This window comes from Notolepis coatsorum, assembly GCF_963971535.1.
Source record: "Notolepis coatsorum genome assembly, chromosome: 18".
In the NCBI taxonomy this organism is placed as follows: Eukaryota; Metazoa; Chordata; class Actinopteri; order Aulopiformes; family Paralepididae; genus Notolepis; species Notolepis coatsorum.
Genome location: NC_140182.1, coordinates 74127640 through 74140542, shown reverse-complemented (window position 1 = coordinate 74140542; position 12903 = coordinate 74127640). Strand labels below are relative to the sequence as shown.

At 43.9% G+C, this 12903-nt stretch overlaps 1 long non-coding RNA gene across 1 annotated transcript; it reads left to right on the top strand.

Moving 5' to 3' along the window:
* The first annotated feature begins 623 nt into the window (after positions 1-623).
* Positions 624-3965, top strand: LOC311245605. Its single transcript, XR_014620749.1, has 2 exons — positions 624-714; positions 3039-3965. It is a non-coding gene; the product is annotated as an uncharacterized lncRNA (long non-coding RNA).
* Positions 3966-12903: the final 8938 nt, after the last annotated feature.

The following is a 12903-nucleotide window of genomic DNA, read 5'->3' as shown; positions in this document are numbered from 1 at the left end:
TAGCAGGACGCTAGTGGGCTAGTCGCTAAAATATATATCGTTTTATATATAATTGTACCAACACAGATATTAGGCAGTACACACATTGTCCTGCAATACATACAGTGAATGCACAGCTACATTCGCCATATATTTCTATCGCTGCTGCGGTCTACAGTGAAATGCAATATTATTATTATTGTAAAGATCATTACAATTATTATTTTGTGCACGTTGTGCAAATTGAGAGGCTGTGCTCTTTGCACACAACCCTCGTACACTTGTAACATTGCCTCCAGGCTGCGATTGTAATGATAATCTTTACAATAATAATAATATTGCATTTCACTATAGACCGCAGCAGCGATAGAAATATATGGCGAATGTAGCTGTGCATTCACTATACATGTATTGCAGGACAATGTGTGTACTGCCTAATATCTGTGTTGGTACAATTATATATTTTAGCGACTAGCCCACTAGCGTCCTGCTAGTTAAAGACAGCCGCGGAAATGCTGCGTTGTGTTGCAATGTACTACATGCATTTGTCTGAGCGGGGCGAAAGGAAAGGCGCATTACCGTACTGGCGTGCGGTGACGAATGCGGAAGCATTCTTGCACTCTTCCGCTGGCAATAAGTTACACCCGGACAGTATGCTGGATGAGGAAGGTCTTGGCCATGCTGCGATGGCTCCTAGAGGACAAGAACGGAGGTGCAGGACCTGGCTGTCAAATGGTTTGTAATGCTACAGTATAAATTATTGTATTACATCACACTCACCATCAATGACTCCACCATCACCCCCTCCCCCCTAGTCCGCAACCTCTGTGTCATCCTCGACCCCACCCTCTCATTTGACCCCATGTCCGCTCCATTGTCAAAACTTCATATTTTCACCTCCGCAACATTGCCAAAATCCGTCACTGCCTCTACCCCCTGCTGCTGAATCCCTCATACACGCCTTCATCTTTTCCCTCCTGGACTACTGTAACTCCCTCCTCACTGGCATCACCTCCCGCTCCCTCCATAAACTGCAGATGGTCCAAAACTCAGTTGCCCGCCTCCTCACTAACACCCGGTCCCGCGAACACATCACTCCTGTCCTCCACTCCCTCCACTGGCTCCCGATCAAGGAACGCATTAACTTCAAAACACTACTCCTCACCTTCAAAGCCATCCATAGCCTGGCCTCACCCTGGTCTTAAACTTTTTACACCAAGAGAACGGTGGGGAGAGAATATATACATATGATGGGGAGAGAATATATACATACAGTGGGGAGGAGACTGTACATTAGGAGGGGGTGGTTGGGAGAGAAATATACATATAATAGACAGTCTCCTCCCCACCGTATGTATATATTCTCTCCCCACCATATGTATATTTCTCTCCCACCCACCCACCCCCTCCTAATGTACAGTCTCCTCCCCACCGTATGTATATATTCTCTCCCCACCGTATGTATATATTCTCTCCCCACCATATGTATTTTCTCTCTCACCCACCCACCCCCTCCTAATGTACAGTCTCCTCCCCACCGTATGTATATATTCTCTCCCCACCATATGTATATATTCTCTCCCCACCATATGTATATTTCTCTCCCACCCCCTCGTAATGTACAGTCTCCTCCCTACCGTATGTATATATTCTCTCCCACCCCCTCCTAATGTACAGTCTCCTCCCCACCGTATGTATATATTCTCTCCCCACCATATGTATATTTCTCTCCCACCCCCTCCTAATATACAGTCTCCTCCCCACCGTATGTATATATTCTCTCCCCACCGTATGTATATTTCTCTCCCACCCACCCCCTCCTAATGTACAGTCTCCTCCCCACCGTATGTATATATTTTCTCCCACCCCCTCCTAATGTACAGTCTCCTCCCCACCGTATGTATATATTCTCTCCCCACCATATGTATATTTCTCTCCCACCCCCTCCTAATATACAGTCTCCTCCCCACCGTATGTATATATTCTCTCCCCACCGTATGTATATTTCTCTCCCACCCACCCCCTCCTAATGTACAGTCTCCTCCCCACCGTATGTATATATTTTCTCCCACCCCCTCCTAATGTACAGTCTCCTCCCCACCGTATGTATATATTCTCTCCCCACCGTATGTATATTTCTCTCCCACCCACCCCCTCCTAATGTACAGTCTCCTCCCCACCGTATGTATATTCTCCCCCCAACGTATGTATATATACCGCCATCTTTCTCCCGGGTTGGTGTGATCACATGACTGACAAAGCCGTGCAGTGATAGGCCAGAAGTCAATTCGATTGCATCCAGGCGCGATTGCTTATCCTGTCTGGGTAGCCCGGATGATGGTTTTTTGATCGAATTTTATACACCGCAATTATGCATCGAATTTTTTTTACATTGAATTTTATTATACATTCGAATTTTTTACATTGAATTTTTATTTCACATAGGTAAATTCAGAGCAAAAAAATTCAGATACATGATTTTCAAAGTAATTATTTTCAATGCTATAAATTCGGTGTCTGAAAAAATTCAGATACATTTTTCAAAGTAATTATTTTCAATGCTATAAATTCGGTGTCTGAAAAAATTCAGATACATGTTTTCAAAGTAATTATTTTCAATGCTATAAATTCGGTGTCTGAAAAAATTCAGATACATGTTTTCAAAGTAATTATTTTCAATGCTATAAATTCGGTGTCTGAAAAAATTCAGATACATGTTTTCAAAGTAATTATTTTCAATGCTTTAAATTTGGTGTCTGAAAAAATTCAGATACATGTTTTCAAAGTAATTATTTTCAATGCTATAAATTCAATTCAGATACATGTTTTCAAAGTAATTATTTTCAATGCTATAAATTCGGTGTCTGATCAAATTCAAATACTTCTGTCACTCATTTGCTTCCATACTGGCTCTTGTTGTATTTTGTTATCTTGCTTTCCTTCTCTCTCTTCTCTCTCTCTTCTCTCTCTCTCTTCTCTCTCTCTATCTCATCCTCTTCTCTTCTGTCGTTGAATTTGTGGTTCGTTCTTTTTATTTGCCTTTTTCACTTTTCGTGTAGGGCAGTGAGTGGAAGTCCCATCCCCTCCACGTCGGGGACCAGCACGCCTCGCCGGGGCCGGCGACAGCTCCCCCAGACCCCCGCCACGCTACGCCCCCACGTCACCTATTCCCCCGTGGTCCGTAAGGCTATGCCCACGCCTCCCGGGGTGCCCCAGGGGCGCCTCCCGGCCCGGCCCCCTGGCGCTTTTCTCCGGAGCCCCCCCCAGGGGCCTCCCCCTGCCGGCCCCCCGCCACCCCACCATGGCTCACCTCGTCAGGGTCGCCACCCGCCACCTCGCTGGGGTGACGCGGGAGGAGGGGGGTCTCCATGGAGGGCGACGGTTGCTTCTACAACCAGGACTACGAGCCACGCCACGAGCCGCCCGCCTATGAGCAGAGCCCCGCATAACATTGGGGTCTTGTGCTTGGCACTCCGAGCATGGCACTAACACTGTCACGGTTAGGAGTTTGATTCCTGCTGGGGCCACCCGTTGTGAATGATGTATACAGTCATTCCAAAGCACTTTATGTCCTAGTAATAGAGCTGTGCTATAGAGATGCTGTCATTCATTCATAACTAAACCAAAAGACATTTATAAACAACGTCTTACTAAATGCAGGCTTTCATTTACAACTGAACGGCCATATCACTCGTTTTTGTATTAATTCTCCTAAAAAATGTTGCTAAGCTAGACTAACATGAAAGTTTAAGTGAAAGTACACACTTGAGTAAAAGTCAAAGTTTCTACTTTTAAATGTACTTAAGTAGTAAATTGAACTTTTTTTCTGACTGTCTATATTCTTCTGATAGCAGGTGTTTAATCAAAGATCCCCTGTGGGAGAAGCTGTTGCAGGGGAACAATGGGTTAATTTCATTGGAGGCTTTGTCGTTGGGTTCAGAGAGGAGGATGTGATATTTTTTTGTTAATAAATGTTTAAATATCTATTCAAGTTGTCATTTTTAACTGGAAAAAGTAGCATGTATGGGGGTAATTGTTACTTTACTTGATATTTGAGCTTCACTGCAGAATGGTGTATATTGTGTACAATGTGCACATACACTGAGAATATATTTCAGTGAGGTAGGAGACAGCATGTAAACTTCTGAATTGTTCAATGCGGGACATGCCAATACTCCATTGGTAAAGGGAAGGGTCCTTAAATATGTGGCATTGTATTACTAATCAACCATTTCCTACTGTATTTCCGGTAATGTATGGTCATAGGCAGATAGTGGAGTAGCTCTGGCAGAATACTGGGTACACAGTAAATTCCGCAAAGTAAATTTGACTCAAACTGAGTACATTTCACTCAAACTGAGTAAAATTTCTTTACTCAGTTTGAATCAAATGTACTCAGTTTGAGTCAAATGTACTCTGCGGAATTTACTGTGTAGTACCATTGCATTGGCAGTGTCGGCTAGGCTTCGGGCAACCAAACCTGGCCCAGTGTGTGTGGGTCGCATCTGGGCTGCTTTAGGCAACCCGACGTTCACCGCTTCCGGCAACCCCGGACATGGCCCAGTGTACTCGGGCCGGAATCGGCCAGTCAGTCATTGCCGCCTACTCGGCCGATCCGGACGTTCACCGCTTCCGGCAACCCCGGACCTGGCCCAGTGTACTCGGGCCGGAATCGGCCAGTCAGTCATTGCCGCCTACTTGGCCGACTCTGGCAGCCGGACTTGGGCCGACTAATTTCTTCCGGCCTGCCGGATACAGGCCATTAATGGGCCGGAACTTTTTGTCCACCTGGGATAGCTCTGAGGAGTCGGGATGGGAGTTTTCACAGATGGCCTCGCAGCACTGCCTGGTTACCAGGTTAACCCTTTGCAGGTTCTGTTAAGATAGTTAAGATAGATAGATGTGGAGGGACTTTCTCATACTTGAAAAACTATGTAACTGTATGTAACGCAAGTAAAGGAAAGGGGTAGACACTTACTGTACATGTACAGTAAAATGATTGGATAAATATGTACTGACGTGCTAAAACGTTGACTGGCTAGTGAAATTTCATCACTGTATCTGAACCAATGACAACGAGATCTTGAATTCCTTTATAAAGGCTAACTCACTTCATCTCAAGAGAGATTTTTGTGGAGCTGCATTCTGATATATTGTAAGAAGAAACCTTTTTGTACTTATAACCATGAACTGTGCATTTATTGTAATTTTGTATTTTTAAAGAAATAAAACCTTTTTTGAACCCACTTCGTATATATTCTTCTGACCATTCGGGTAAGCATTGAAATGTTTTGCATTGTAACTTTACCCATTTTTTAAGCATGATGAAGCACTGCCTCGTGATGTTTAGGATTTATGATGTAAGACTCTAGTAGAATGATCACATTATGTCTGTATCCACACAGACCCGGAATTGAAAGAAATATATCATATGTAGGCCATGCGTGTATGTAAGCATATATATATTCTATATATATATATAATGTAGATTCTATATAATGGGCTTATTAAGTAAGGTTACAGTGGTAATACTTATTAAAAAGAAAGTAGTAATACAACCGAGCTCTCAATTGAGCAGTATTACAAGTCATTTTGTAAAATGAATCCTTCCCGGTGCAAATAAAATAATAGACTCCGCAACTCCAATCACTTGACCTAAGGTCGATGACTGGGGGGGACGGAGCGGTGCGTGTGTCATGTCTGTCGGTCGGGTTTAACCCCAGCAGTTTGTGGACGCATTGAGTTCTGGATATCACAGACATCGCAGGACGCTGCTTGATGTTGAGATGAGCGGACCAATGAGTTATTGGGTTATCAATCTGACCAAAGGCTGACATGAGCATTTAACATGGCGTCCCTTCGTTGGGCATTTATACTAACTGAATAGGTGCTAACGGCCGAAGAAAACAGGACTACTGTCAAATGCCTCTGGAGTTAAATTAATTACAGATTTGACAAAACCTAACGTAGAAGACTCTACTCAAAGAAAAAAAAATCACGCTTCACTAGAAAGCTCTGGGGGGAGTTACAAGTGCAACATAATTTCGTGCTTTGCCCACAGAATGCTAACTGGATGGCTACCTAGCCCGAGGCTACGTGAAGCTGCTAAAATGGCGCTCACTGGAACACAGGCTAACTAGCCACAAGCGAACTAAATGCTAACTGGATGGCTACCTAGCCCGAGGCTACGTGAAGCTGCCAAAACGGCGCTCACTGGAACACAGGCTAACTAGCCACAAGCGAATGAGCTGGCCCTAGCCAGACAAGAGCTAACTAGCTCACCACAGGCTAACAAAGCCAGGAGCGAATTGATGGCTAACTAGCCAAGAGCTAATTGATGGCTAACTAGCCAAGAGCTAACTAGCTCACCACAGGCTAACAAAGCCAGGAGCGAATTGATGGCTAACTAGCCAAGAGCTAATTGATGGCTAACTAGCCAATAGCTAACTAGCTCCCAACAGGCTAACGAGCCAGTGCTAACAGGAAGTGAACTGGCCCTAGCCAGACGGGAGCTAACTAGCTCACCATCGGCTACCGAGCTGGTGCTAACTAGGTGAAGCTACCTAGCCCGAGGCTACACGAGGCTACATAGCCCTAGTCTACAGGAACGCAGGCTAACTAGCCAAAAGGGAATCGAGTGCTATCTGAAGGCTACCTAGCCGGAGCCCAAGCTAACATCAGGCTACATAGCTGAAGTGAACAGCAGACGCTAGCTCAGGAGAAGCTAGCACAAGAGAAGCTAGCACAGGAGATGCTAGCTCAGGAGATGCTAGCTCAGGAGGAGCTGGCACAACCAACGCTAGCTCAGGAGAAGCTAGCACAAGAGAAGCTAGCTCAGGAGAAGCTAGCACAAGAGAAGCTAGCTCAGGAGAAGCTAGCACAAGAGAAGCTAGCCCAGGAGATGCTAGCTCAGGAGGAGCTGGCACAACCAACGCTAGCTCAGGAGAAGCTAGCACAAGAGAAGCTAGCTCAGGAGATGCTAGCACAAGAGAAGCTAGCTCAGGAGAAGCTAGCACAAGAGAAGCTAGCTCAGGAGAAGCTAGCACAAGAGAAGCTAGCACAGGAGATGCTAGCTCAAGAGAAGCTAGCACAGGAGATGCTAGCTCAGGAGGAGACCAGGAGGAGACCAGTATGGTCACGAGACCAGGTACGTACCGAATGTAGGTTGTATGACCAAGTTAAAATGCTTTCTCACAACCAACACAACAAGGGGGAAAGGAAAGGGGAGAACCCGCGAGATGAGAAGGCTCAACTTCGGCCTCCCAAAGCCCAGCAACAGCCACCAGCTAAGGACAGAACAGGGAAAAATAAGTACTAATACCTACCTGCAGACGAGTGGGCCGTACTAACCCCAGAACAGCAAGCAGAGATGAGGACAAAAAGGGAGGGATTCAAAGCCCGGAAGGAGAATCAATAGTATCCTTACCTTCTGGGGCCCTGACACATGACACTCAAGCAAGTGCAAACTGCACTTGACATACAGCTCATCTGTCAAGAGGAATAATATATAGTGTTATTGTCATTCAGGAAGAAACATGACATAGAATACTACATGCATTTTGTATATATTTTAAGTATAATATGTAAAGATGTCCGTCCTTGCTCTAAAACCAGAGTAAAGTAAAGTAAATTTGTAATCTATTTCATTCAGAAGGGATTTCCTGACAGAAACTATTTGGTAGGTTAGCACCCTACCCACCATATCAGCTGCATGAGATGTACACTCACCAGCGCCTATGGATAAAAATTGAGACTCTGCAAACTCTCATCAAGCTTAGCACCTTGACGCGGGGGGACAGAGCGAGCATCAGGGTCTCTATATCCGACGGGCCTATCAGATTTGTGGGGGCTCGGAAGCTTCAGCATGCAGGACGCTGTAGTGCTGGGGCGGCCAAGTCACTCGTTTATAGGTCTGTCAAAACGGATTGGAGGTTCTGGGGCTTAGAACATGAGTTCAAGCGAGTTGGGCTGTATACTAATTGAATAGGTATTAACAGCCGAAAGAATATGAACTGAAATAACTGCTGTCAGGTGCCTCTGGAGTAGAATTAATTACAGATTACGAAACCTAAGTAGAAGGTTCTACTCAAAGAAAGAATCACACTTAAAGTATATTTTTGTGATTGCAGTAAAAGTTTACTCACGACTAAAAAGTAACGTAATGCTTACTTAAAGTCAAAAACCTAACGTAGAAGGTTCTACTCAAAGAAAGAATCACACTTAAAGTATATTTTTGTGATTGCAGTAAAAGTTTACTCACGACTAAAAAGTAACGTAATGTTTACTTAAAGTCAAAAACCTAACGTAGAAGGTTCTACTCAAAGAAAGAATCACACTTAAAGTATATTTTTGTGATTGCAGTAAAAGTTTACTCATGACTAAAAAGTAATGTAATGTTTACTTAAAGTCAAAAACCTAACGTAGAAGGTTCTACTCAAAGAAAAAATCACACTTAAAGTATATTTTTGTGATTGCAGTAAAAGTTTACTCACGACTAAAAAGCAACGTAATGTTTACTTAAAGTCAAAAACCTAACGTAGAAGGTTCTACTCAAAGAAAGAATCACACTTAAAGTATATTTTTGTGATTGCAGTAAAAGTTTACTCACGACTAAAAAGTAACGTAATGCTTACTTAAAGTCAAAAACCTAACGTAGAAGGTTCTACTCAAAGAAAGAATCACACTTAAAGTATATTTTTGTGATTGCAGTAAAAGTTTACTCACGACTAAAAAGTAACGTAATGTTTACTTAAAGTCAAAAACCTAACGTAGAAGGTTCTACTCAAAGAAAGAATCACACTTAAAGTATATTTTTGTGATTAAAGTAGCGTTTACTCACGACTAAAGGGTAACGTAATGTTTACTTACAGTCGAAACCTAAGTAGAAAAAAAGGGAACAGGTCACCTGAACTAGAAGTAACCTAATGTTTACTTAAAATCAGAATAAGTCCTGCATAAGTCCTGCTACTGTGACGGAAGTGGAACCAGCGTAATACTACAGGCTGGTGTTATCAGCAGGAGCTGAGTCTACAAGAGGCTACATAGCCTGAATCTACAAGAGGCTACCTAGCCTGAGTCTACAGCGGGCTAACTAGCCGGAGCTAATACCAGACATAACAGTAACTAACTACCCAGTCTGGACCGAGACAAGCACAACCCAGGGTTGACCCCCTGTGCAAGGAGGAAGCGGGTGTAATAGCCCAATACTCTGTACCCCACCAGCCCAATACGAACGGGGTGGCAGAGAGAGCTGTACGCTCTATGAAGGATCAGATGATCGAAGTGAATATGTTGCGATCCTGGAATGAACCGACCTCCCTCCTTAGGATACACCAAGGAGACCGACAGTACAGTTCGGACCGGAAGGATCAGAACCTGCCCTATTTCGGGCCAGGAGCATTCTTAGACGGGGGGGGGGGGGGTCCCCCGGAGTCAGTGGACGACGCAGCGAATGGCAAGAAGGAATATACTGACCCAGGTCAGAACTCGGAAATGGAGGAAGACCGGGATAGGTCAAGCTCCAGAGCATCCTCAAGGTCCTCACCTAGACCTCCCAGACCTCCTAGACCTCCTAGACCTCCTAGACCTCCTTGACCTCCAAGACCTCCTAGACCTCCTAGACCTCCTAGACCGGACAGAGAGACATCGGCCTGGACCCAGGTTACAGGGCGACGAGAGCCCTGAATGGACCTGAAAGAGAGAAAAGAAATTAGTCCTCTGTGGACCGTATCTGTGATGTCCTGCGAGGCCTACGGACAGGGTCACACGACCAGGCCAACCACACTTCAATAGAGGATTGCTGCTACAATTCTCGGGGACCCGTGGGGTCGCCCGAGAAGTGACAATTCAACCTACCTCAAACTATGGGAGAGATCCAAGACGTCAGAGGGGGTGACCCCAAGATGACCAAGGGAACAACAGATGCAAGTCTTCCCGCCGGATACCAAGCCACGACGTGGCCCCTATCCTATCGAGCCGTCCAGCCAGGGAACAACAGATGCAAGTCTTCCCGCCGGCTACCAGGGTACAGAGGTACCGAGATGACAGAGGGGGTGTGGAGAGTCACGGCCACGTGACCCCGCAATCGCCATCTCGTCCCCCAGTACAGACGCTATTAAGACAATGGAAAAATGACCGACCAGGATGACAGAGGGGGTGTAAAGTGTCACAGCCAACTAGTGACACTAGTTAATAATGACATCCTGTTCTCTCTGTCAATTATGGAATGTAAAAGGTTTAAGCATATGTGGTATATATCTGTTTTAGATCTAGGCATATGTTACTGTAGGTGTCTATATGTGAAGATCCGTGGCAGAGGAGACAGCTCTCTATGACGGGTGCACACTTATATAAGCTGTATATTCTTTATACACCTTAGGCTATGTACTGTATATTACGGCAGCCTGCCTCGTCTTCTCCTCTTACTGTCAGAACGAGAGAGGCCCATGTAGAAGGAGGTACCCTTAGGAATGCGGCCATAGAGACAGCGCCTGCATGATGCTCTGCACAAATGAAAAGAGCAGGTTGGCACAGAGATGAGATGAGAACAGAGGAGAGAATCACTGTCTTAGTTAAACTACAAAATACATATAGTTGTGTGAACAGTGATTTCTGTTCTACCCTTTTGTTTATGTAACAATATAGCCGTATAACCTATTTTTCACATGTAATTATATGCTTCATAGGGAAATCATAAGTTTCTGCTTAGAGAAGAATGAATTGCCTGGTCTGCATAAGAGGTGCAAGCATGTATGAAGGGAGGTAACTGTGAAAGATGTGGCCTTGACAGGGGGCCTCTGCCATGGAAAAGGGATTTTACCCACAGAAGGCCTCGCCTAGCCTGCCTGCATTTTTTACTACCTGTTCCTTACTGATCCGTCTGCTTTTTTTACTGATAGTGTGGCAGAGCGAGAGGCCCCAGGCCGGGGGTAGATAAAGGCAGAAATGTGAAAGTCTAGAGAAGACAGCCCAAGTACTTTTGTGTATACTTGTGAATCCCTGTTCTGATACATAACCGAAACAAATAACTAAAGGAGTTGAGAAGACACACGTTATGTTACGTGTGCCACAAGTCAACGAGCGCCACCTGTGTTATAAACCTATACACTCTTAAAACTATATAACAATTAAATGTTAAATGTTTTGCTACAGTCAGAAATGTTGGTATAAGAGGTGTATACATATTCTGCTGAATTAATTATATGTTTCATAATTCTATGCTTAAAATGAAAGAGAGTAATACTATATATTACTATACTGTGTAAATTCTGTGTTCACTGGATGAGAGCATCTCTGAAGACTCTCTGCCATAGCTCTGAGGAGTCGGGATGGGAGTTTTCACAGATGGCCTCGCAGCACTGCCTGGTTACCAGGTTAACCCTTTGCAGGTTCTGTTAAGATAGTATGTGGAGGGACTTTCTCATACTTGAAAAACTATGTAACTGTATGTAACGCAAGTAAAGGAAAGGGGTAGACACTTACTGTACACGTACAGTAAAATGATTGGATAAATATGTACTGACGTGCTAAAACGTTGACTGGCTAGTGAAATTTCATCACTGTATCTGAACCAATGACAACGAGATCTTGAATTCCTTTATAAAGGCTAACTCACTTCATCTCAAGAGAGATTTTTGTGGAGCTGCATTCTGATATATTGTAAGAAGAAACCTTTTTGTACTTATAACCATGAACTGTGCATTTATTGTAATTTTGTATTTTTAAAGAAATAAAACCTTTTTTGAACCCACTTCGTATACATTCTTCTGACCATTCGGGTAAGCATTGAAATGTTTTGCATTGTAACTTTACCCATTTTTTAAGCATGATGAAGCACTGCCTCGTGATGTTTAGGATTTATGATGTAAGACTCTAGTAGAATGATCACATTATGTCTGTATCCACACAGACCCGGAATTGAAAGAAATATATCATATGTAGGCCATGCGTGTATGTAAGCATATATATATTCTATATATATATATAATGTAGATTCTATATAATGGGCTTATTAAGTAAGGTTACAGTGGTAATACTTATTAAAAAGAAAGTAGTAATACAACCGAGCTCTCAAATGAGCAGTATTACAAGTTATTTTGTAAAATGAATCCTTCCCGGTGCAAATAAAATAATAGACTCCGCAACTCCAATCACTTGACCTAAGGTCGATGACTGGGGGGGACGGAGCGGTGCGTGTGTCATGTATGTCGGTCGGGTTTAACCCCAGCAGTTTGTGGACGCATTGAGTTCTGGATATCACAGACATCGCAGGACGCTGCTTGATGTTGAGATGAGCGGACCAATGAGTTATTGGGTTATCAATCTGACCGAAGGCTGACATAAGCATTTAACAGACAGCGAGGGGGCGAGCATCAACTAAGCGACCGACAGTGGCACGAGACGTGCACCGCTGACAGTGATATGCGCTGCATATTTCGATCAGAAAGAGAAAGCAGCAGGTGTGAGTGCAGCGGGGGAAGCTGCTAATAGCAGTATCTATCTACAGCGACACGGGTCGGATGAAATCCCCACATTCATGAGAAGTGGTCTCTGCAGATTACACAGGAGATTACACACACACACACACGCACATACACACACAAACACACACACACACACACACACGCACACAAACACACAAACACATCTATTTTTTTTTATACTTCTTGTTGTTTATCTACGTTTACATTGTTTGTCTTGTTTTTAACTCTTCTGACACTTTTGCCAAGATCATTGTTTTAATCTTGACTGTTCTGTTTTTATGCCCTGTAAGGTGACCTTGGGTGTTTTGAAAGGCGCCTCCAAATAAAATGTATTATTATTATTATTATTATTATTATTTGCGAGTGCTCTCTTGACTGAGAGGATGGCCAGTTCCGCGGGAATTTGTATTAAACATTCTGATATTGTTGCGGGTCTTGTGCA